Source organism: Pseudorasbora parva, chromosome 22 (assembly GCF_024679245.1).
Source record: "Pseudorasbora parva isolate DD20220531a chromosome 22, ASM2467924v1, whole genome shotgun sequence".
NCBI lineage: Eukaryota > Metazoa > Chordata > Actinopteri > Cypriniformes > Gobionidae > Pseudorasbora > Pseudorasbora parva.
The window spans coordinates 18,885,380-18,912,581 of record NC_090193.1 but is presented as its reverse complement, the minus strand read 5'-3'; the positions used below and the strand labels follow the sequence as shown (position 1 = coordinate 18,912,581).

The 27,202-nt window shown below is 37.1% G+C and overlaps 1 protein-coding gene and 1 pseudogene across 2 annotated transcripts in view; one reads left to right on the top strand and one right to left on the bottom strand.

The window, feature by feature from the left end:
• Positions 1-27,202, bottom strand: part of LOC137058722 (inactive N-acetylated-alpha-linked acidic dipeptidase-like protein 2) — a 436,678-nt gene that overhangs the window by 400,072 nt on the left and 9,404 nt on the right. The window lies entirely within an intron of this gene.
• On the top strand, positions 24,607-24,723 carry LOC137059039 (5S ribosomal RNA; annotated as a pseudogene).

Genomic DNA, 27,202 nt, shown 5'->3' with positions numbered 1-27,202 from the left:
TATGACACATTTAGAAGCAATTTTCTAGGCATGACCCAATGAATTAAGTTTAATTTGAATAGGCAGAGCTAAACAAAAGTTATTAGCATTTTTGTACATTTCATTACAACTTTTGATAACAAGGTGCCCTGCCCAGAAACTTTTTGAGTACCTTTAGGGCATCGTTCAGAAGACCCGTACCAAGTTTCATAATGATATGTCAATGATGAGGACATTTTGGCCATGGGACATTTAAAATTTTGTTGTAAAATGCTGTATTTTATGATACCATTATTTTTCAGATTTTTTTTATTAATTGAAAAAATAATAAAGAAGAAGATTACAAAATATTTTGTCTTCATTTTTTTTTTTTTATAATTTAAACTTGTTTGTGGAATATTTTGCTTGAAAATTGAGCTTGTGTTATTTTTATTTACAAAAAATGCCTGGGAGTTTGCATGTACTCGGTAGTTTGCAAGCTAGAGACGGGGGCGAACTGTTACCGATCTAATACGTTGGAGAAATGAAGGGGATGGAAGGTGCATAAATGCGGGTTCCACAATTTCAATAAACCGTGGACAACCCCAATAAACAGCTAGGGAGAGCGAGAATATTTTATCTTTTACAAGCAGCCGCCACCTCCTCTGAATGTTAAATCAACCCACAACCTCGGCGTCTAATTCAGAATCATAAATCGCACACTATGATCTCCTTCTTAATCAACCTAAGCACAAGCTTCTAATAAAAGATGATAGTGCCACAGTTTTGCAAAGTCAAGGTAAAATATTTTGCCTCTGAAGCAAGTGGGCAGGACACTTTGCATGTCATATAAAAATTTGTACCGCGCCGAAATAAATATTCAACAAACAGTAAAGCCATTCACTCAGTCACAAAGGTACACGGTGTTCTCTATCATTCCCTTCACTGATGCAGTAGTAAATTGCCCTGATGCTGTATATATGGCAGAAAAAGCAGCAGAAAATATTGGAACATATTGTGCCTACAGAAAAAGAGCCAATTTCCCTGCTTGGCACATACACAAATGAGCATCACCCGCAAGATAAGGAACATAAAAAAAAAAATACTGACACAAGTGCACTTGTGCACAAAGTTATGACAGACACACACAACTCATTGCGAGGCTAATCTTTCCTCTGCTCCTCTCTTTTAACCTGCTGTCCTAGAGCTGGTTTGATGTTAGGGAGATGCCCCTATCCGATCATTTTAGTCGACTGTTAGTCGTTCATTTAAGCCATTAGTCAATTAGTTGTGGAGAAATACAAAAGGATAATAATAAGCATTTAAAATATCAATTAAGTGCTTAAGTTTGTGCGCATAACGCATGCTTCAGCGACACTGGCAAATATTGCATGAACTCTTTCTGATGTCAAAACTAATCTTGAAATCAAAATAAATTACCTATAATATAAAAAGCAGCCTTATCTTTAAAAAAAGAATTGTAGGACACAAATTATACATAAATAAATAAATAAATAAATATAAAGTGAACTGAAAGACTTGAGAAATCAGTGCAAACATAATCAGGGTGACGGACAAGAAGCCTTAACATCAAATAAAATGTTAGAGGTTTTATTAAAAAAATAACAAAACACTAAAAAAACAGAGGAGTGTCTATTTGCAGTAAGTGTAAATAGCCTGTCTAGTTGCAATAAGACATGCACCACTTAACGTCTGCAGTGGTGTAGACTGTAAGAATTTTGGCCCCTGAAAGTAGCTTTTGGCCCATTCGACAAGTTTGAATCTGCCTTTTCCCATCAAATATCAGATCAGTAAAGCATTCATTTTTAATAGAAAAGAGAAAATGATTGAAAAGTGGAAATACAACTGTGCCAAACAACTGTTCAATATTGAAGTGTTTAGTAGTTAGGGGTAGGTGTAGGGAGAGATTTTTTGTCCCAATAAGGTGGCATACATTTAACAATTATAATAAATATGGTCATTTACAATATGTTATCGCTGCATCATGTTAATGTACAACAATACTGAGGTGCAAATAGTGTCTGCCATTATTTATAAGAAAAGAACTGCTACATAGTGTAGTGTAGTGTAGTGTAGTTAGAATACACTCACCTAAAGGATTATTAGGAACACCTGTTCAATTTCTCATTAATGCAATTATCTAATCAACCAATCACATGGCAGTTGCTTCAATGCATTTAGAGGTGTGGTCCTGGTCAAGACAATCTCCTGAAGTTCAAACTGAATGTCAGAATGGGAAAGAAAGGTGATTTAAGCAATTTTGAGCGTGGCATGGTTGTTGGTGCCAGACGGGCCGGTCTGAGTATTTCACAATCTGCTCAGTTACTGGGATTTTCACGCACAACCATTTCTAGGGTTTACAAAGAATGGTGTGAAAAGGGAAAAACATCCAGTATGTGGCAGTCCTTTTGGAAGAAAATGTCTTGTTGATGCTAGAGGTCAGAGGAGAATGGGCCGACTGATTCAAGCTGATAGAAGAGCAACTTTGACTGAAATAACCACTCGTTACAACCGAGGTATGCAGCAAAGCATTTGTGAAGCCACAACACGCACAACCTTGAGGCGGATGGACTACAACAGCAGATGACCCCAACGGGTACCACTTATCTCCAAATAGGAAAAAGAGGCTACAATTTGCACAAGCTCATCAAAATTGGACAGTTGAAGACTGGAAAAATGCTGCCTGGTCTAATGAGTCTCGATTTCTGTTGAGACATTCAGATGGTAGAGTCAGAATTTGGCGTAAACAGAATGAGAACATGGCTCCATCATATGACTTGTTACCACTGTGGTGGTGGTGGTGTAATGGTGTGGGGGATGGCACACATGATTCTTGGCACACTTTAGGCCCCTTAGTGCCAATTGGGCATCGTTTAAATTCTACCTGTGCAAATTCTACCTTTATCACCACCATGAAGCCATCCTCTGATGGCTACTTCCAGCAGGATAATGCACCATGTCACAAAGCTTGAATCATTTCAAATTAGTTTCTTGAACATGACAATGAGTTCACTGTACAAAAATGGCCCCCACAGTCACCAGATCTCAACCCAATAGAGCATCTTTGGGATGTGGTGGAACGGGAGCTTCGTGCCCTGGATGTGCATCCCACAAATCTCCATCAACTGCAAGATACTATCCTATCAATATGGGCCAACATTTCTAAAGAATGCTTTCAGCACCTTGTTGAATCAATGCCACGTAGAATTAAGGCAGTTCTGAAGGGTAAAGGGGGTCAAACACCAAACAGGTAGTATGGTTCCTAATAATCCTTTAGGTGAGTGTATATCACTATTTTTACAGTGTAAATAGCATATATTGCTAAGAAAATATGCTATTTTCGCTTAATGTAAATAGCCACTGCCTTCAGATAAGAACACCATTTATGAACAATAAAAAGCATGTCGATATTTTTTATTTTTTTAATCTAAACTAAATTCTTTCATTGGGCAAGCGCAGGTGTGGAAAACATGTCTTCTGAATCTAGCGGACTGTGGGAGTACTCATCATAGTTCTATAAGTGAGGGAAGCACTAAACGCAAATGAAATGGATAAAAAGAGGAGAAGGGGACATCTTTATTAAGCCCCTGAGATACACTACGCAGGGAAATGTCTTGATATTGTTGTTGCTTCTCTAGGAAAGCATTGTTGCAATCATGTGGTGTAAATCCTGTATGATGGAGAATATCTACAGGTGTTGATTGTCCTTCAGTTTGTGATCGCAGGCTGTAACCTGTCAATGTAAATCTTGTGTTTCCAACAAATAGTACACTATAAATCAAAACTCTGTGTGTGTGTGTGTGTGTGTGTGTGTGTGTGTGTGTGTGTGTGTGTGTGTGTGTGTGTGTGTGTGTGTGTGTGTGTGTGTGTGTGTGTTGGGGTGGGGCCTTAATCTGTGCTTGTCAATCACAGTACTGATTGCCTACACCAAAAACCCTAAACCTACCCGTCACTGCAAGACTAACCAAATAAATGAGATGCAGGGTGGGATTTCATGTCAAGTGGTTTGGTGATGTTTTGCAAGTGGGCCACCACACGATTCACTTGCATTTGTTTCTCCTGTGTTGTTAAAAAAAGGCTGTTAAATTGATCCATATCGAGTAAAAATTGTTATCTTAACAGAAATTTGATTATAATCTCAACATACCGTTTATCACCCAGCCCTAAATACACATTCATTAATTCTATATAGAACTAGTACTGAATTAAATTATGGGGGGAGGGGGGGGTGCTGAAAAATCTGCCTGAAGCAATGAAAGTTTAAGTTTGAGTTTGAGTTTGAGTTTGAGTTTGAGTTTGAGTTTGAGGAGAGGAGAGGAGAGGAGAGGAGAGGAGAGGAGAGGAGAGGAGAGGAGAGGAGAGGAGAGGAGAGGAGAGGAGAGGAGAGGAGAGGAGAGGAGAGGAGAGGAGAGGAGAGGAGAGGAGAGGAGAGGAGAGGAGAGGAGAGGAGAGGAGAGGAGAGGAGAGGAGAGGAGAGGAGAGGAGAGGAGAGGAGAGGAGAGGAGAGGAGAGGAGAGGAGATTAGAGGAGATTAGAGGAGCTGGGGGTAAATTAATTTAAAATAATAATAATGATGCTCACAGATAAGTTGTTTAGAACACTGCAGTATTTCATCAGAAAAACATTATTTATTTTATGGTGGCCCATCTCAACCCCCAAAACAGGAAGTCACCTAAGCCAAGCTTCAGTAATTACTTCAACAGATCACCAGAGGGGTCTTATATCTGTTGCCTCTTGACAATTTCTGGAGTGGCGGCTGTGCATGATTGATGGTTTATAAAACCTTTTTTACAGTTCTGACATTTCAGTGAAACAAGCAGGGTCTGAACTTTCCATCTGGTGCTACCTGCCTCCTGTCCCCACCCTCCCTCAAAGTCCTCCACCGTCCTTGAGCCCCGGCGTCACGCTTTGATCAGAGCTCTTTAGGGAAAGGGCAGGAACCCACAAGATTAATGCTTTCCCAGGGCATATTACAGCCCGGTGCCATCTAGCCTAATCACTATCAACAGCGTGGTGTTGATGCGGAGTTTGTGCGCGGCTGCTTACCAACACGACTGCCACCGATGTCATATTTGCAGCACTCCCCGCAGGGCACTTAGCAGCACGACTCCTCTGTGCATTAATGTTCACGAGTCTGACGAAAGAAGGATGAAAGCAGAGAGGAAGAGAAGTTCTATCGCTCCACCTCATCGTGTATTGCTCCTCTGTAACTGAAGTAGCGTACATTATGCCGGAAATTAAGCAAGTGATGAAACCATGGAGGTTTTCAGACGCATGTACTTTAGATCCTCTTCCAATTAATTAAGTAATCACACTCTTTGTTCTTTGTTTATAAAGCTAATAACTGATTTACATAGAAATTAAAAATGATTTACGGGTAATAAATAAAACACTAATTCTTTAGTGCTGGGACGCAAAAAACAAAACACAAAAACAAAGCTGTACAAAATGTAATTGATCAATCTCAACAGTTTATTCCGGATGAGACCACCTCCTCACACATTGTGTTTATTCATCATTACTTTAATAAACAAATTAATTGAGACTACAGGATAGTTCAAACTGATTTTTGGTCGATCTGTTGAATCATCAACAACATTGAAGTCGCACAATGTTACAAAATAAACACACTTTATTGCCAAAAGTTTTGGGGTGTCTGCCTTTACATGCACCTGAACTTTATTGACATCCCATTCTTAATATGGAGTTGGCCCACCCTTTGCAGCTATAACTCTTCCACTCCATCCAACGCTTTGCATTGCACTTGGTGTCAAGGCTTGGATCCAGCTGCTTGGCCATTGAAACCCCTTCCATGAAGCTCTCCACACGCTGTTCTTGAGCTAATCTAAGGGCCACAACAAATGCTGAGGTCTGTAGCTAGTTAGTACAGGACATAAAATGACAGAATAAAACTAAAAAGCCCAAACAATCAAAAAATACAGTAAAAACATATGAAAAATATTGTGAAATGGAAAAATCATGGATATTAATATAGTATTAATTACATTTTCTTTTTTAAATCGTTTGATTGGTAAATGTTTTTGATAAAAGTGGTAAACGTTTGAATGGTAGAGTATGATTGAAAATTAAAAGAATTTAGTTTTTCTTTTAACTTTGCGACTAATTAACTATAATTAACTGTTAGTAATATTTACTGGTTTTAAATGTTTTTATAAATATCAGACAGTGTTGACAAAATGTAGTGATGTAAGAGATATATATTTTTTATAATAAACTTATCTTCCTTTTAATACATTCTAGAATTCACTCTATATTTATATATGAAATAATGAGTTATAATCTGAGGACAGGTGGTTTTAATGATGATAATACTATTATTATTCATAATAATAATTTTCATAAAAGTAAGAGAATATCTGATTAACTTCAAAAGTGGAAATATTGTCTATTTTAACTAATGGTTTATAATGGCACCTATTTTTGAAAAAACCATTAGTGCTTAGTAACTGTTGACAGCTTGGTTGATAATGATAAAAGTAGTTTATTATGATTTAATCATTTCGCAGGCTAAATTACATTGAGCGGCGAGTAAAAGAGAGGGCAGGATTAATTCCTGAGTGCGTCTCTGCCTATACGTACCTCCCCCTGCCCTTGTTTAAGGTTACCGTTTTTAATTTGCACCTGCGCAGAAGTTATAAACCAATTACATGGCTGAGTGCTATAGACGGCCAGTAGGTGCTAACCCTTGAGCAAGGGTCAACGCTCTGTCTATTTACCAGCTATTGAAGAAATTAGACATTAGAGATATTAGGCTATAGTATTAGGAGAGTGCAATTACTCCAACTCAATTTTCCATTCAGACAAATAACCTCTATTGCCATTTATTTTTCTCTTAAAGAGGATGCTATAAGAAGACATACATCAAACAATTTAATCTCTTACACAGCCCACACGCCATTTCCACTGACCCTTTTCTCCTGGCTCAATATTTATTATTAGCATCAACTATTTCCTGTAGATAATTGGCATGAGTCCACAATGAGTTACACAGCCTTGATTTTTTCATAATCCTATTTTCAGAAATCAAAAGCAGATCCTGCTACTCGGGATGCTCATTTCAGTTAATTTTCCTGACAGACAACCGATGCTCATGAATCGATTATTGATCGTTAACTGATAAGATTATAATATTGAATTGGCATTACATAAAAATACAATTGACGAGTGTCTGTGATCCGTTAAAAATCCTTTTTTCACATGTTTATTTTATCGTGCAAACAGCAGAACATACAGAACAGCTCAACAACAAAATCTAGTTATGGCCTTTTTACAACTGGTTCCTTCATTTGTTTTCTCTGACCAGTTATCTATCTGATAGCGAAATGACCAGGAGTAGGCCTAAATGCCTTCTGAGATTCTTTCGAGACGTATTTAATTCTGATTACTCAAACAAATCAATTCAGAAGGTGTCTGAAAGCATTTCAGACAAAACCGGACAAGTGTTATCTGGTTGTTTAAACCACGTGTGTAAATTTTACTCCTGGTAATCGGTTAAAAAATAAATGTATGTGAGAGCGTTATGGGCTATATGTTGTAGTCAGATAGATATGATGGTGCTACTGCAACACGCATCGCTGCAAATGAGCAAAGCAAGACAACGCAAATGGCTGTAAATGAAACTTAAAAAAAGTCTTAGATGCTCAAAAACACAATCATCTTCAATAAAAAATTCATAAATGATCTTACTAGTGCTTAGGTCGCTCTTTCTCATATTGTGTTCTTTGAATTTTAAATGAGCTGCTGAATGAAATGCATCTTGAATCTTTTGCTTTCATTGAAATATAGGCTAATATAGGCAATACCGCGGGAATTGAAGATCTGATTTATATTCATTTTGCAGAGTTGTAAGGTCTAAGACAAACTGCATGTTCTTTTATTTTTTTAGATTTGTTTAGCTCGTTTCGTCTGCGAGTGGGGTTGCGAGCTGTTTCAGCCTGCCTCAGCTCTGCCTTTTACTGTGGAGGTATAGGCTGAATTAACTGACATTGTGATGTTTGAAGTGTTTTATATCCATGGATTTTATTATAGGCAAGACAAGTCAAGAGTTGATTTGAGTGTGGTTAACTCACTGTCGGCCGCTGGCCGCTTGGTCGTCACTTAAAAAATGTAAACTTTAATTTAACAAACAAAAAATTGCTTTAAACTTTTTTTCTAAATTAACTTAACAAAGAACCAAAACAAAATATAACTACTTTGACATTAAAAACAAAACTGAACTATTTTAATGGCTGCAACAATATAAGCCAATACATTTTTTAAAAAGTCGGAATCGGCCCGAGATTTTTGATAAGCTGTCGGACAAAATCATACTACGAAAAGCATTAAACAAGGCTTCAGATGGCACTGATGCCCGGGAAATACAGAGACGCATCGCTAGAGGGCCAGCCTTGGGAAGCGACTTACATTTGCTTTCCTCCACCAGTAAGGAGCTAATACTACTGCTGTATTGTAATGCCGCGTAGCATTTTTTGCACGTAACTTTGTCACCCTTTTAAAATTAAATTTTGATATGTTTTAGCTTACCTCATGGGCATCCGAGATGTAGGAGTATTTGTTTCCCCAGTAGTTTCAATTTTGATCATTTTAGGTCAAACCGTTCTTGTCTGTGCCTCACATAATGCAGGTCTATGGTCACCACCTCAAAGAGCATACACAGAGAAGTCCAAATTAAACAATCCCCCATCGTAAGTACACACTGATGGCCTAAGACACGAAACGAGCGGTTTGTGTGAGAAAATGAACAGTATTTATATCCTTTTTACCTCTTTTACACCACTACGTCCGATTGATCCGAGGGCACGCGTGTTTCCTGTTGTGACATTCGCGCGTTCTGGCTTTAGTCTGCGCAAGCGCGGAAAGCGCCTGAAGTGGATCTCTCACGCGTGTACATCTCTCATTGTTTACACAAAACAGAGATCATAGGTGAAACGGCTAATAGAAATGCTACTAATTTGCGCTTATCCTGGATGTTTAAACCGACTTTAAAGAAAACAATTACGTATGCTTGCGCGAACTCATCCGGGAGTGGTGAGTTTTCACAAATTCCCAATTTATGAGCGTGCTCTTGCTCTTCGGCTGGATATCAACACACCCATAACTGTACTAAAGTTGTGGAGGGTCTGCAGCAATAATTTTTCCACTGATGATTTTACAAAGCAAGGAGTGGATCGCATAGGACTGACATACCTACCTATAATCGTTGCAATAATAATAAAAAATACAACACATTACTCCCTCTCTTTTGACTATTTGTTTAGATCTTTACAGTGAAAGGTAACACTTCCCAAATTTCTGTGTAAACAATGAGACGTACACGCGTGAGAAATCCACTTCCGGCGCTTTCCACGCTTGCGCAAACTAAAGCCAGAACGTGCGAATGTCACAACAGGAAACACGCACGCGCGCTCTGGGATCAGTCGGACGTAGTGGTGTACAAGAGGTGAAAACGATATAAATACTGTTCGTTTTCTCACACAAACCACTCGTTTCGTATCTTAGGCCATCAGTGTGTACTTACGATGGGGGATTGTTTAATTTGGACTTCTCTGTGTATGCTCTTTGAGGTGGTGACCATAGACCTGCATTATGTGAGGCACAGACAAGAACGGTTTGACCTAAAATGATCAAAATTGAAACTACTGGGGAAACAAATACTCCTACATCTCGGATGCCCATGAGGTAAGCTAAAACATATCAAAATTTAATTTCAAAGTGAACTATCCCTTTAAATGCAGAGGACAAATTGCAAGTATGGGTTACAATACTTGGCCTTCACTTCAAGAATGTTGGTATTCAAACAGTTGACGGTAGTCATTGACTTCCATTGTATTTTTGCCTACTATGCAAGTAGCAATGGTTACTGTCAATTGTTTGATTCCCAACATACCAATCTTCTTTTGTGTTCAACAGAATAAAGAGTATTTAGGTTTGTAACAACATGAGGGTGAGTAAATGATGACAAAATGTTTTGGGTGAACTATCCCTTAAATTTTGAACACTATACGGTACTGTTTATCATTTAAAATGAATGCCATTTTGTTAGATATTTTTTCCATTATTCTGTCTCCTTTGTGCATAATGAAATGCAATAAAATTCATTTTTAAAAATAGTTTCTATTCAGGACCACATTATTTGTCATCCTCTCGATTAAAAGCTACACTTCCTCTCTATCCTGGAGTGAAGTATCAGGTAAGTGCAGAGAACGTCCTGCCAGCAGCTATTAAAAGTGTGTGGGGGGGGGGCATATTACTTTTTACTGTCATTTTGTACACATCAACGCTTGAATTATCCCCAGACAGCATTTAATGTCAGATATCCAAGTCAAACTCATAAAACCATGTTCTAACATGACATGTTTTAAAAGTTAAAGGCCCATGTAACAGCTTTCCACAAGGAGCTGCCAAGCCTGAGTGGAGAGCTTTAACCCCTTTCATTTGCCAAAGGAGCAACACACCAGAAAGAGCAAGAGATCGCGGAACAGCGATAAACAGTTAGCACAAACGCAGCACAAGCGACTGAACATGGCACTTTTGGCAGAGCCGGGGTTTGATACGAGGCCTACAAGGGCAATGAATGAAAGAAAAGATGAACGAGAGAGCGGCCAAGGATGAGAGGCCAGCGTTCAGCCCCCCCTCCTCCCATACTATAATCTTCAGCTGTGATGGGGTGAATTAAATTTAGATTAGACCTCATGCTTGACCTAGTCACTTTCAAGCCATTACAAAGAGATCGTGGTGACCCGATAAGGGAAAGAGAGACGGAGAGAGAAGTAGGGCTGATGTGGACAGCAGAGGAAGAGAGAAAAAAGGGCTTTCAAAAAGAGAAGGATGGTCCCACCTCTAAACACAATCACCCCAGACACAGACCTCCTGCCAGGGCTTTGCATCAAGCCAGGATGTAAGACACACGCGGTAAATGCTAAGCCCTAACAGAATTAATTCAATCAGTTATGTAGGCATAAACTGTGTATCACCAACTGGGTCTTCTGTTTCTTTTCTTGGTAATCATGTCATTTTCCAGCAGACATATATTAAGAATAGACGGGGCCATTGATCTACATGTTACAGAAGCATGTTAAAGACACTTCATTCACTAATGGTGTTGATAACCGCACAAATAACTCCTCAAACTGATATGAGGAACAGATTATATATATATATATATATATATATATATATATATATATATATATATATATATATATATATATATATATATATATATATATATATATATATATTATAGTTATAATATCAAATCATGCTTTAATGACCATCTTAATTACATTTACATTGTAGGCACGTACTTTCAAAAGTGCCATGTAGATTGCATGTTATAGGACTTACATATAGTTGCAGGAGCTTTAAGGCCCAACAGCACTGAACTAACACCAAATTCATAATACTGCAGTTTCTTGAACCATAAAATGCATTAAAAGTATGAAAATACAAAAAAAAAAAAGAAAAAAAAAGTTTTTTTTGAGGTCAGAAAACTGATTCAAAAGGTTTTGGGGGTTGGTAAGAATGTGTTTTTAAATAATTTTATTATGCTCAGCAATTATTTGATATGCAGTAAAAACTGTAATATTGTCAAACATTATTCAATAATAAAAACCTGCTTTCTATTTTAATATATTCTAAAATACAATTTATTCCTGTGATGTCAAAATTGAATTTTCTGTAGGCACTACTATAGTTTTCAGTGTCACATTATCCTTCAGAAATCATTCTAATATGAAGATTTGATTATAATCCACATAAAACAGTAATGTTATCCTTTTAAGCTGCTTAATATTTTTTAACACATTTTTTTTCTTTGATACATTTGAAGTTGAAAACAAAAGCATTTTTTGAGAGTTTTTTGTAATAATGTAAAAGTATTTGTGTCACTTGAAGGGTTACTTCAGCGATTAGCATATGGCTTTTTATCAGTAGAAACCCTGAAGTATATTCAAATGATTTTGCTTTCCCCCCTCATATCCCGCTGAGACAAGAGATTTATGCATTTTATTTCTGGAAAAAATCCTCCTATGACGCAAATTGACGATATTGCTTCATCGGAGGAATGTTTGGCCAAAGGCTAAAGACTACAGCCAGCAGAGGGAGCCATTTCAGTTCATGTTTTGAACCCGCGCATGGAGGATGGAGATCACACTCAGAGCTCAGCTCAGCTACAGGCACTCATTTAAACGGAGCTATGGTGAGCAATGTAAGTCTTTTAACTTCTCAAATTAATTTCTATGAAAGTTAAGCTTGCAACGGCATGAACTGAAACACGCCAGACTGAACTCGCGTTGTGAATGTATGCCGCGAGTGTAGTCGCGATTACATCAGCTCTCATCACGAGAGCTCATCAGCTCATTTATCTGACTCCTGCAGTTAGTGCTCAGCGCTGTGATACTCGCGCGATGACTCACTCATTATATTGAACAGACACGTTCAGTTTTTAATTGTAGTGTCTTCTCCAACTCAGTCACGGTAATCAAGTTAGTGGCTTTGGGAGTGGCCTCACAGGGCAGCGAAGCATTCTGGGAATTGTAGTCTTTCATCCCCATGAGACAAAAATACATTTTCTGTCTTTTCTCAGTCTAGTAGGCACCAAATTCAAAAATAATTTCACATTTCTACTACATTGACGACCCAGTTTAAATACAGATTCATCTTCCCAGCGCTGAAGTACCCCTTTAACGTCAGAATCAGCACAATCAGTGATTATTGTAAAAAGCAATCTCTGTTGTTGCTAAATTGCATGTTCGTTAATATACATAAATATTATGTATATTATTAGAACTGCATTCGGTCTTAAATGGGCAGCGTCTAAGAAACCCCGACGATTGTGATTAATGTGAATCCAACAACAAAAGGTGAAGAGAAAGATACTCGCAGCTTTAAAAAGAATTTATCTATTAATTTGTACAGTGAAAACTATACAGTGTTATTTTATATTTGATTACTTTATTAGATGTCTTTTGTAGGCCATTACCTGAACATTAATTTTAGACTTTCCTGAGATTAAAGCACTGTATTTCATTTGTATTTTTGTTTTATAGTATATTTATTGTATTTATTTGACCATTTGCTTGTACTTTGTTTCTTTGTTCTTATCGTATGCATATAAAATATTTTTTATTAGTTTTGTTTAAATATTGGTGTTTATTTTGCTAGAGACAGTTTACATGTTCATATTATAAAAGACATTTTTTGTTTATTATTTAAAAAAAAGTTTAACAAAAAGAACCGATAAGAATACCGTTAAAGTACCGGATCGATAAGCAGTATCGGTAAGAGTGGTAATACCGTTAAAACCTTAACGATACCCATCCATACATGCTGTAGAGATTATGTACAATTTACACTCTAACATTCTACTTATGAGCTTCGCGAAGCCCAAATTTAGTGATTTACCAATTTTAACAAAAGACAGATCAATGGATGTCACTTACATCCTGCGATTGAAAAATGATCTTAACAATTGACATGCTAAAGGTCATTTGTGTTTATCTAAAGGTTCTCAATACCAGGGAGCTAAATTCCTCTTACATTTTCATGAAAAATTATGCATCAGACAGCTTGAAATAGACCTTGTGTTTGACGTGTTGCCCTTCAATTAAGTATATTCCGATGTATTACACCGGCGCTGTGACCCCCAACCCAACCTGCACAGCATTTAAAAAGCAGCGTGTAAGAAGAGGAGGTGATGCATTATGTGCATAAAAAGCCAGTGGGTTAAGATAAGCAGTCATCTTTCAGGAGAGGAAAACGGTTACAAATAAAATAAAATTAAAAAATAAAAAGCCCGACACAATGCCAAAAGCTGTTTGTATCTGACCTCTTTAGCAAGCTCTTAAAGCACAACAAATAGCATTGTCACATATTTAGGTGTGAAACCCTGCATGCTAAAATAGGCCACGCACAGGTGTTAGGGAAAGATAAGCCCTGTCCTTTTCCAGAATTTTAAGGGAACCTGCTCAAAATACACGAGGAGACATTTCCCCACTCAGACACCGTCAATCATCTCGCTTCTCCCGCTCAGACGGAAAGTTTGCGTGGGGCTGAAGTTTCAAAGCTGCTTTTGCATGAAGAATAAAGATACCTGACAGCCAGCAGATTAGAGTCAGAGGTCACCTGCGATTCCTGTAGGACCTGACATTTTCATTCCTGCATCTTTAGAGGACGCAATTATTACACGTCTCCCAGAAATACTTAGTTCCGGTCAATCGTGTCATTTAGCAGTATTATATATTTCAGATCTTTAACTGTGCTGAACTTTGCAGGTAGAATCTGTGTAGTTCGCACAAAAAAAATAATGCTTTGCAAAAAAATTTCCTAACAGTTTGCAAACTGAATTATGAAAACCTCTAATGAAATTAAGTTCAACCAACAAACTTAGTTAGAAGAATTGAAACGTGTAACATCAACACAAATTAAAGAACTCCAACTACTTGAGTTATTTAGAGTAGCTATATAGCTAGCATAGCACATGCTAAATATAACTTACTTAGCATGTGTATTTAATAAAAAAGTAAGATATTACTTGGCACTTGCATTAGCTTAGTCACTGCTTACAGTGTTACCGGCCCGTACAAAATGAACGTACGCCGTCCGGTCGTTTCCACGCAAAACATGGCATTTGTCAATACGGGTGTGAGCGGTGGCAAGTTTTTGAGTTAGCGTGAACTTGTGTGCAGAATACTAAAATCTGGTGGAGAATTGCAATGAGTGCATTTTATTCATTTTGATAATTTCCTGACCGACGACCGAAGCTCATTAGACGAACATTAAACCGTTAAATTTAGAATGTCATATTACAGTTAAATTCAATTAAAATATATGGGCCTCTGTGACGCATTAAAAATACCACAACTGTTTTTTGGCTGGGCTTCAGCTTTATAGGCGCAAATAGCAGGAGGGCCGCAAAGCACACACAACATACTAGTGTTGCTAACAGAACATTTCAGTCAATCATCAAACTAAAATAGTCCTAACTTATCACGTTTGCGTATGTGAAAGATGCTGTTTGTGTGTATTGAGTGGAGCCTTGTTTGCATAATATAGTTTAGCAATCAAAGTGTGTCTTGACGTTTGCATGCTGTTTATAATGAAAGGATTTGTTGTGAAGAGGAACTAAAATAGTCTGGGCTATAGTGTTTATAATAAACATTTTTTATTTATTTATCCAGTAATATGCAAATCATGTTGGGATCCAGAAATCTACTGCCCAATTTATAAAAACAATTTTATTTAGTAACTACAACTTAATTTTTATCAAAAAATCAATAAACACAGAAATTTGACTTTAAATTACACACAATATTAAGTACATTTTATGACCAACATTATTAAGTCAACAGAACGCAACAAATTTTTTTTCAATTTAAAAGGTTTAATTAAATCAATACATTACAATGTTTAACTTGTAACATTTATTTAAGTTGTGGCAACAGTTCTCCTGTGTTACTATTTAGAGTGTGACGTTGTCACTTTTTGTCACTTGTGTGTTAGTTGGCTAGCAATTACTCTGCAGCTGGCCAAGTTAATAATAATTTAAAAAACCTGATCATCCTCCATAACACGTTCGTTATTTACATCTCATATCATACTATTACTCCTGCAATGCTGTGGCAATGACTTATGTATTTGTATTGTGTTCTAATAAGCTCTGTTATCAGCTCCACATTGGAAAATGAAACCATTTTCACGCTGGCCTGGATTGGCATGGAATTAAATGGTTTAGCAACAAGACGGTAGAAAAGTAGCTTATGGTTCCATGAAGAATCTTTAAAATTGATGGAATCTTTCTATTGCCCCAAAAAAATAAAAATAAAAATGGACAAAAAAAAAATCAGTTTATAGTATAAAAAGTGTCTTTAGTATAGGGCTGAGCGATAAGGGCAAAAAATTATATCTTAATTTTTTTGTTTAATTTTATTTTAATAATAATTCATTTTATTTCACATCCTGCCCAATGTTGATATTGAAGGCTAAAAACAAATACAGTGAATGTAACGTAGGCCATGCAATATATTATGTGCGAAAAGGAGATTCGAGTCACATTACATTCTAACATTTTAACATTACAATCGAAAAACTAAACTAATAATTCACTAAACTAAAAAGGCAAAATAAAAATAAAAGATACTTACACAAAGGTTTAAAATTCCACATATGGCAAATCTATTGTCCAACAACAAATATTTTACAAATATGTTTATTTCATGAATTTATGTTTAGTCAGAATTATTGTGTTTATTCTCCGTCTGTTTCATTCACGGAAGCCTGATTTTTAGTGGAGATTCAATCGCAGAAGGCTCGACCTCTCCGGACAGCAAAATTGACATATTTTTGGGAGAATATACCTGTGAAATGTAAGTTATGCACTGAGGAATGCACCACATTTCAAACGTATTTATCCGTCTGTCAGCACAAGTAGCATATCTCTCAGAGCATCTGACAGGGCAAGCTGCTTTAAACTATACGAGTTGACTATATCTTACCAGTTATTTTGAAGCCCTTAATATAAAGCATGTGTCATGTTGAGGACGAGTTATATCATGAGCAGATACCCTGCATCAGCTCATTCTGATTACTGCGGTATTTTTGAGATGTGCTCGTATCAATCTGCTGTATATTGATATAAACGGTACTGACTCATTCCATATTGATTCTAAAAAAATATATCGATAAACAAACTTGATATACCGCCCAGCCCTAGTCTTTCGATTATTAAAATGCGCCTCACACTAAGAACTAAATTTATTTTAAGAAAACGTAAAGGTTTTTAGGGAACCCATAATGGTTCTTCAGCGGCATCACTGCAAAATCCCTGTTTGGAAACTTTGATTGCATTGTAAAGTGAAGTGAAGTAAAACTAACCATCCTTGTGGTAGTTCCAAACCAAGCTTTCTAAAACTAAAAGTCCCCAATGAACCATGTAGGCCAACAAAACAAGATCATGACCGAACATGAGTGCTGGTGGCATCATTTAAATCCTGGTAAATGAATTCGACTTTTTGGTCTGTCAGTTCAACGCACACATCCAAAGGCATCATTCACCATTGCTCTGAAGCCTAGGGAACGCTGACAAACTGAAGCTGCAGATCTAGGGACAATCTACAAATGCCACAGCTAGCATGTGAAAATGGTGCTGAAAATCGATGTCATCTTTAATTATGGGCTGATGTCTATTCTTGGTGCCAAACAATACAATCAACTGGCTTTCACAGAAACGTACAAGGCACACAAAGACAATAACAGATGACAGCTCACAAATCAACACATGACAGTAAACCGTTGAGTTCAATAAGTTACTTTAAATAAAACATGCGAGCAGGAGCGGAACAATTTAGCTGGGCTGGTTGCCTTCAATATCTACATGACATCCATGTCAAGCTAAGTGATCCATTATTGAGCAAGAAAAGAGCTTGTGAAAGAATAGCACATTTTGTTAGATACTAAAATCAAGACAATTAAGACAGCTGTCAAATGTCCTTTTTAAAGTGTTACTTGAAATAAAATATTTTATTTAGTTTAATTTAATCTATTCAAATAGTTTAGTAAAGTAAAAATAAAAAAGCAAAAATAAAAACACACAAACTAACTAAAATGATTATGAAAAGGAAAATAAAACGGAAACAAATTCTAAATATTAATAAAATATAATCGTTTCTCAATGATACAAAAATAAATGATGTATTTGTGTCTGAAGCAACTGGAGATTGTATACTCATTGCTTAATGAAAGTTTCATTCTGTTTTCCCATAAAATTTGAATTTCCTGTTTGCACATAAAATGCTCCCTTTGAATGCAGCTCACTAGGTTTTTGCACTCACTACTAAGTTCGGTTCAAATTTTTGCCCGCTGAGTTACACATGACATATTTCTCCCAAAGTCCTTCAAGATTGGAGTGTGAAAACGCATTTCTGAGCGGAGGGTGAGAACAGAGAGGCTGGGAAATTGAGTGAGATGACCCATATTTCCATTAAACAGGCTGATATGAGAAAAGACTGTGGCTATAATGGTCACCTTCATTTATTTGTGCCAAGGCCAGAGCCTTCCTCGTTCCTTTGAAATATCACAGACATTTTATCTTTGAAGACCACAAAAGGACAACGTTTTATTAAGTTTTATTATTTATAGATATTTTAATATGAATATAATTAATTGATAAAGCAAGGTATATCCGACAAAAATAAACTCATATTTATTTCATACATATAGATTCCAAGAAGATGCTTTCTTACCAAAGCAGCTTACAGGGGAAAAAAGGTCATGATATTATTTATGCATATTATATAAAAGCCTTTCACAACAGCTTAAATCAAATCATTTGGACTATTCACTCTGGATGGAAGGGGATAATCACTTCTGATAATGTCAGACTGTGAACAAAGATCTGATAAAAGCAAAGGTAAAGCCCCAGCGGAATTAGTGAACATTTAAAGTCAATTCTACCGGCATTAATATAGGTAGTGTTTGTTCTCTGCTTTATGGAATATTGTGAAGTCGTCCAGCAAATATCTGGCTCTATTAAGCATAGGAAATTAAATAAATTTAATTAAAATGGGATGAAATTAAAAATCATAAGAGCTGTGTTGTATGGGTATATTAAAGCAGTCAATCACATGACTTGTGAAATGTTGGAAATGCTATATACGTCAATTTTTAATATGGGATGGATAGGCATAAGCATAAGACGACAACATCCTCAGGTTTAGTAGAATTTAGTAAATATCTCTTTCTGTCATGAACAATTATGAATTGAAAATCCGCCAATTCTAACATTTAACAGTAACCACCTGACCAACACTGCTAAAGCCTAGTTTAAACCAAGCATTTAAACCCCAAGTTTCTGTTGAATCCAATACGGAAATAACTTTTTCTCGATCCAAGGCTTTCAGAAGGAAGCAAAATCTTATTGAGCCCCATGTTAAAACTTTAAGGCAGAAAAAAAATGTTTACAACCTGGTACAAATTGTGGGTTTGGTCTATACGGCTAATTTAGCCCTTCATGGCAGGTGCTGTGCTGTGTGAGGGGGCTAAATTTTTTTTTATAACTCATTTGTTTACATTATGTAAAGCTTAAAGTTCTGCATAATTAAGGGCGTGGCAACTTGAGTGACAGGTGGATAACCATTTATCCGCTGTCTGTTAGTCATCGAGTCACCTAAGCTCCGCCCACATCCCGCCTCTTTGCCCATTTTCTGGTATTTAGACGAGACACGCGATGACGCGTTGCCAAGATGGCAATTGCCAGCTCGACCCTACTTTACGCTTCAGAACGGCTCTTCAGAATCCTATGGGTGACGTCACGGACACTATGTTCATAATTTTTTACAGTCTATGGTTTAAAATTAATTGCTTACATAAAAAAAAAAAAATACAACAGCAGAAATAAGCCTTGAACTTAAAGGTACTGTAGGCAATTTCGCAGAGGCTAGCACAAGCAAGCTAGTTTAAAAAAAAAACATTCGATTCAACCAATCCCCTTTAGTGCATCTCCAAAGCCACACCAACAAAAGACATGAACGGGGACTGCTGAGTCTGACGTCACAAGAGATGGCGTTAAATTACCTCAAAGCACCTGCGGCTTGTCTGTAGGTACCAAAATATTCATCCAAACATAGACCTCTATTTACTCAAATCAATAATAAATTGTCTGCAGTCAGAAAGTGAGGTGGATATATAAACATGTGACATTGTAAGGGCAGTGTAAAAAGGTGGCTGCTATTTCTCTGTGGTGCTCGGCGACTGTGTACAACTCTGCATAGCCTCATGGAACGCGCTGATGACTGTGATCACGGAGGTACGACAATATATAGGCACGTAAAACACTGTATCATTGCATTTGGAATATTATTTGGTCCTGAGACTTCGACAGAAGACATGTCAATTGTTTTAATATTTAGACCACTGCTATTATTGATTGCTACCATACAAAAAAAAACAAATTTTATTTCATTAACATTTTATGAAATTATAAAATATTTAAGAAATTGTTTTTTTTAATGTAGTTTTATACACGTTCTCATATCCATATATTTTGATCAATGTCACGAGTAATAATCTCAAGGTTAACTGGCTTTTACACAATTCTTTGGTTCTTTTGTAGTGCAGGTTTGGTGAAGTGAAAAACAAACAAACAGCGTCAAGTGTGTACTTTACTTCTCAACGCTGCTTCCTGGCAGTTCAGAGCGAAATGACTCGAGAGTTGGCACCTGTCGTTTCACAGAAAGCGCGTCAACTATAAACGCCTCGTTCATTCGGGGAGGAGCGCACAGTCAGCGGAGGCTCGCGCTTCAGAGCCAGGTAAAAATATAAACAAGGCTTCAGGCAGCCAGTGCTGTAATACAGTAACTATAAAACAGTAGCACATCTAGCAGTGTATTTCTCTGCTAATGCCTCTTCATTGATCCTCAGGGTACATTTTTATTGAACTTCTACTTCATTTACAAGCAAACAACTGAAAGAAGGCAGATTAGACAATGTTCTCCATTGACAAATATTAATTAATAACTATAATTACAATGAAAACGGTTCATTTTAATTGTATGTGATCTGGGGATGGGTTTTAGCTGCTGAAATCAAATATTAGGTAGGCCAATAGCTCAGAGGGAAAAAAATGCCAGGGATGATAATTATAAGTTGAAAGAGGGTTCCTGGGAGGAAGACTGTGGAGTTCACCAAACAAGAGCTCATCCACTACAAAGGGGGGATAAATAAGACAGTCTGGTTAAGGCATTCACCACACAATAAAGCAGCGAGAGAAAAGGTCTCCTGATACAAGAGCATTAAGTGTGTAACAATTACCATTAGCGTGCGACTGGTATTTCACTGTAAACAAACAAACAAATAAATAAAATCTGTCATTATTCCTTCTATTGTAAATTAGTCAATGTTTTAAAAAGTAATAATATTTAGCCCTTTTCCAGGTTTACGGACAAACTTTAATGCTAAAATGTGCCATAAGTTCAATTGTGCGCATGAATTCTGAACACTTACAATTACAACATATTGTGAAATGGTCAATAAATATACATTTTGATAGTTTTATTTGTTTAACTAACAAATCTTATTAATTTATTAATCTTATTAATTTATTAGTAATTAATATTAAAAAGCATTATAAATGTATCTGAGCAATGGTAAAACTAGATTAAAACTGGATGTCAAAAAAAGTGTAATGTTTACAAAGCAAAAGAATGAAACAACACCCGCACAAGCCATCAATTCATACATAGAGTTTGGTTCATGAATATTATTTAGGTAACATGACGGGAGATTAGGGAAGTCAACGATTAAACGATGATCGATTAATTGTCGATAAGACATTTGATCGTTAACACTTATTGATCATCGATTAAGCAGGGTCATGCGCGTGCGTGCGGCTCAACCGCGAAACGGGAGGAAAAAGGAAGCGAGCTTGCCCCAGTTCTACTAGGGACCATTTTACAGCTGGAGTTACTCCTTCATCATGACTGCAAGTTTGCGTGTGCATTCACAGCCTTTTGTTTTGTGCAAATGTAAGTTGTTATATTGTGTTTATTTTGTGCAGGCCTATCTATAGCTGATTTATCTCATAAGGATGCATTTGGGTAATAATTAACGTTAGAGGCGAGCGGTATAGTCAAAGCGTGGCAGTGATCGGCTTCAGCGTGCAGCTCCAACAGCAATGCACAGCTAATAATGACTGGTTGGGACTGTCATATTACACAACATTAATGAGAACACTATTGTAATAAAACACTGTGATTGTTTATTATTTGGGTTTATTTGCCGTGTGTTTTATTGCGTTGATCCAGGAAGAGCGCGTGCACGAGTCACACACTCTGACTAGTTCAAGTTCATTTCTGCATTCGCATCAGATTGTGCTGAAGTAATTTGTAATATTACATTTATTTTGTAACGTTATATGTGATCAATCATATAGGATGCGTTTCTTTTAGCGAAATAAAACACTAGCAAATGGCTTAAGTGTAATGCGTGACTACTGGTTTTCATTCAGTGCTTCAGCTTTAGAGCATACAGTAAAGAAATGCATAATAACTATGATTGGGACTGTCATATAACAGAAATGAGAACACTATTTTAATAAATGGTTGTAAAGTTCTAGGAACAACGTTCAGAGCGTTGTTCCTAGAGCGCGTACACCACGCGTCTCCCTTTCTGAATATCAGGAACTCAATTCAAGTTCACTTGTGCATTCGCATCATTTTGTGCAGATATAATTTGTAATATTTTGTTAACTTTATATAAATCTGATTAATCTCATATAGGAAGCTTTTTGTTGAGTTAAACGCGCTAGCAAAGCTTCAGTGTAACTTACCAGTGTTGATTCAGCGCATCCGCTTCAGCTCGCGCAGTTCAAACAGCAACGCACGACTAATAATAACTATGATTGGGACTGTCACATTACAGAACATTAATGAAAACAATATTTTAATAAATCGTTTTGAATTAATTGGGTTTAGGTGACGTTTCAGCACGTTGTTCTTGGAAGAGCATCCACACATTTTGAATAACAGATCTGAGGCAGCGTGTTAGTGTTGTAGGCTTTTACAGGTTATATTTGGTTATTAAATAAGTCATTTAATTAAATTATAAATCGCATCAACTAATTTTACAATCCCATAGCCCTTTGTTTAGATAAAAAAATAAATTATTCTCATTCATGGTGAAGAACATGCATTTTGAGCAGCATCTGCACATCCTGACATGCTGTCAGCTATAAGCCACTGCTTTAGACGCATATTGCAGTATTAAGTGTTAACGATTAATCGATTAATTGATTGTTAATTTAAACGACGATCGATCATGGGAATTTGTGAAAATTGACATCCCTACGGAGATAATATTTATAAACTCTGTTTTTGTATATAATCTTACAACATTTTTGCCAACCACACTAGATTGTGGTGATCAACCTCTAAAAAGGACCAAAGTAAAACAAAAAAAGGATAATTTCAAGAAAAATTCAAAATCAATACAAATGTGCTAGATTCCAAGGACCAGATTTACTTAACAGGGCAAATTAGCGTGATTCCCAAAAAAAAGTGCAGATGGGAGTGGAAAGTTCTGCATGTGATCTACTACTCACAAAATAAAGAATATATATATAATGACCAATGCAATCTACCAAGAGCAGCCCCAAGACTCCTGAAACTAAACAAGAGCTCTGTGTGAGGAAAAGCAAATCTTACTGCTCCTTTTCCCCAGGTTCTGAAATATTTCGAAACATCGTCCTACAGCTTCATCTTAGAGTCTGATGGATGGCCATCGGCTGCTTCAGTTAGGAAGTCTGTCTTGAAATTTCCTGAGAAGATGGCATCATAATAGTTATATATGGTGTGGTTGTACAATCCATGCAGCATAAATCATTAAATCGCATCATCATGACGTACTTAACGTAGGCTCCTTAGGTTTTTTTAGAGCTGAATCTCTTCCAGGGTCTGTTCCTATAAGCCAAAATGGCAAACCTGCTTTCTGACAACCCCAACACCACAAGCTCTATAAGCAATCAAGCATGTCATAGCCGGTAATGCAGTCTCTCCTGACACATTCATAAATGAAAAGTCATGGAAAGTCAATACATAACTGCCATCTCCAGCACTGTTCTATCCAGGTAGAAGCACATCCACAAATATATGTGTATAACAGCAATGGACTGCCAAGTTTGGTTTGCGCGTATTAATAGGGTGTTTGTGAAGTATAAATGTCGTAACTACACTATCATGCTGCCAAAAAGAATCATGTTTTATTGAAGGGCACTTAAATGATACAAATTCTGACAAACTTTGACAGTGGGTTTTCTTGTGGTGCCACCAGCCAATTAGCATTGTCATGACAGAATTGTTTGTATAATGTTTAAGCTCTGTTTCAGTTTCACAGACTTTTAACTCCTTGTTTTCCTGAGTTTAGTTATGTGTTACTGATTATGTTGAGTTCCCTGTTATCGTTATATTTAAAGCCTTCTGTTGCCTCCGTTCCTTTGTCGAGTATTGTCTTTGTTGTGTAGCAAAGCTGTTATATTTTTTTATCTCTGCATTAGTTTTTTTTTTTTTTTTTTTTTTGCTTTGTTTGCTGAATAAAATATACTGCTGCATCTTCCTCTCATTCGCCTGCCCGTCATTACAAAATACTCATCCTAAAGCCGATATACATCTAGCAGTGGCATTCATCCAACTCGGCCAAAATGGTATTTCCTTATGGGAAAACACAATCTGCATCTGTGAATTATCACAACAAACTAATTTGGATGACAACTAGGGTTGGGTACCGAAACCCGGTGCCAATATAGCACCGGTACCTATATAACTGGTATGTACCAGACCGAGTATCAGAACGCAGATTTCGGTTCCTCATCTCGGGGCCATCTAATGTGCTTTCGTGCTTTGGCTGGCGCTGAGCCAGAGACGCACACATACTCAGTGCTCATCACATATCGCAATGATTCAGTGTTTTCCCAACATCATGTTTATTTTAGGTTTCATACATTTAAATGCACACAAGTAGCAGCAAAAACAGGCTAATGTCTATGGAAGTGGCAATAACAATCCTTTCTGACAGTTATAATTTGACTGTGTTTTATTCATATCAGACACAAATTGATATGCCAGCAGCCATATCACCCTGTAGCCCAAGACTGGTTTCCCACTGAAGCTAAGCAGGGCTGAGCCTGGTCAGTACCTGGATGGGAGACCAACTGGGAAAACCAGGTTGCTGCTGGTAGAGGTGTTAGTGAGGCCAGCAGGGGGTGCTCACCCTATGGTCTGTGTGGGTCCTAACACCCCAGTATAGTGATGGGGACACTATACTCACAAAGAGCACCGTCTTTCGGATGAGACGTTAAACCGAGGTCCTGACTCTACCGGATATACCGATACAGCTGAGCTCTGAGCTGTCATAGAGCGATTTTGCGGCTGCTGTGTGTCATGTGATGTGAGAAGCACGATGCGTTGCCATGGAAACAATAAGGCAATGCGTTCTAACCCAGAGAATATGGTCATATTAATGCAAAATAATGATGAACTGAAGCTGGTTTGTAGCAGACCAAGACTACAGACTACTTTGCTGTTATTAGTGGGTGCTGTAATATCACTTGTACTAGTGCTGTTATTTAGTGTTAAATTAGGCCTATTGTAGTTGGGTCAGGTGGCTTTAGATTTACTGTGAATTTAAGTAAATTGTGTTTTGTATCTATTTATATATTTAAGTAAACTTTGTTTTTGGTTTGACTAGTGCTCCCTTTGAGCCGTTGGAGTCAGCTCCGGAGCGGGGTCTGACTCTTAAAGTGGCTCTTTTATTAACTTCTTTAAGCGAGTGGGGGACTTGAAAGCCCTCTCCGTTAGCGATTTTGCTCTCGGCCTAGTTAAGGTCTCTCTTAGACCCAGGCCGGGTTATGTACCCAAGGTTGTCCATATCCTTCTGCTCGCAGGTCACCATCCTCAATTCTTTCCACCCTCCGCCTTTTACGTCCCTGGAGGACAAGAGGTTACATTTGCTCTCCCCAGTTAGGGCACTGAAGCTGTATGTTGATCGTTGGAGGAAGTCTAACCAGTTGCTGGTGTGTTTCAGAGCCGGCCGCCGTGGGCTTGCCGCATCGAAGCAGAGAATTTCACACTGGGTGACAGAGGCTATCTCTTTAGCTTATGAGGTGCGCGGAGTTCCTTCACCTCTGGGCGTTAGAGCACACTCTACTAGGGGTGTGGCCTCTTCTCAGGCACTCTCCAAGGGGGCTCTCTTGGAGGACATCCCTCTCATCAACATTATAGCCTGGAGTTAGTGCCGTATTTTGTATTATTACCGTACATTACTAATATTACTATTACGGCATATATATATATATATATATATATATATATATATATATATATATATATATATATATATATATATATACATTACTATCTATGTGTATATTACAGTCTATCACGTCACAGAAGGACGTACACAGTAAACTGGAATATTTCGTTTCATCGGTTCATGGAAAGGTTTATCTCACCCCTCTTAGACCGATTACAATTTTGGTTTGGGCATCTTTATTCTGATTGAGGTGTTTATATGAAGTATTTTCATTCGGATTGGACTTTAACAGATTATAGTGCTCCGTGTAAACGCACCTAAAACGCAACTTAGCAAATCTGTTAGTGACCGACTGAGCAATTCCCTTGCTATGGATCGCAATCACAATGTCTTGCAGACCGGTTTCCTTGTTTTTATGCATGTACAGTTAAAAAACTGTACATACATACATACATACATACATACATACATACATACATACATACATAATCCATACAACTGTAGCTACATGCATACATCTTCCTGAAGCACTTTCAAATTTATTTCCTCAGCATACTGTTCATATTGTTGATTATTATGGCCAATATTTGAACAGTGAAATTAAAAATAAGTGTTTTTGAACTTTAATGTCAGTAATGCTGATAATTTATTGATTGGTTTGATTTTAAATATTTAAAACACTTTCACAGCAAAAATTATATATGCAATTAATTTATATTAATTAATCACAGAGTATGTAATAAATTAGATTAAAAAATTGTAATCAATTGACAGCTCTCATTTATTCTTAAATACTGTATTTTTATTTTGAATGATGAAATAGTGTTATAACTATAGTAATACCAGAAACGTTTTAACCCGAAAATTTGCAATTATATATTTTTTTCCTAAAATCCTCTAGCCCTACTTGATCCTGATATCAGCATGTTCACAGTTTTTTCTCCTGCTGACTCAAACTTTCACACAAGTATCTTCAAACTGTTTTTCTTTGTGTGCGCTGTACCAACATCAGTAAGCTGAACATGGCAAAATAAGCTCCAACACTGACTATGATGGCAGGGCAGTTTTTTTTTCTTAAGTGCATCGCAAAAGAAAAAGCAAGCACCCTGTAAATGACAGGTAACAGCAATGACACAAAGGTTTTTGACTGTTCACTTTGTTTAGATCAGCGTGTTTAAAAATATGATTTTTTTCCTTTGTTATGTACATTATGTTGTGTTGTATATAAAATCAAAACAAAAAAGTCATTCTTTTAGGATTCTTTCACACTGAGCACATTTGGTCCGGTTGTTTCCAGTGCCCCTGCAGTGTTGGTCTGATTTTTCACTCAACTTCATGGCACACTGCTGCACTTGCATTAATCACAAACATGCATGGTGCATGATAGAAAACAGAACGCAAGTCA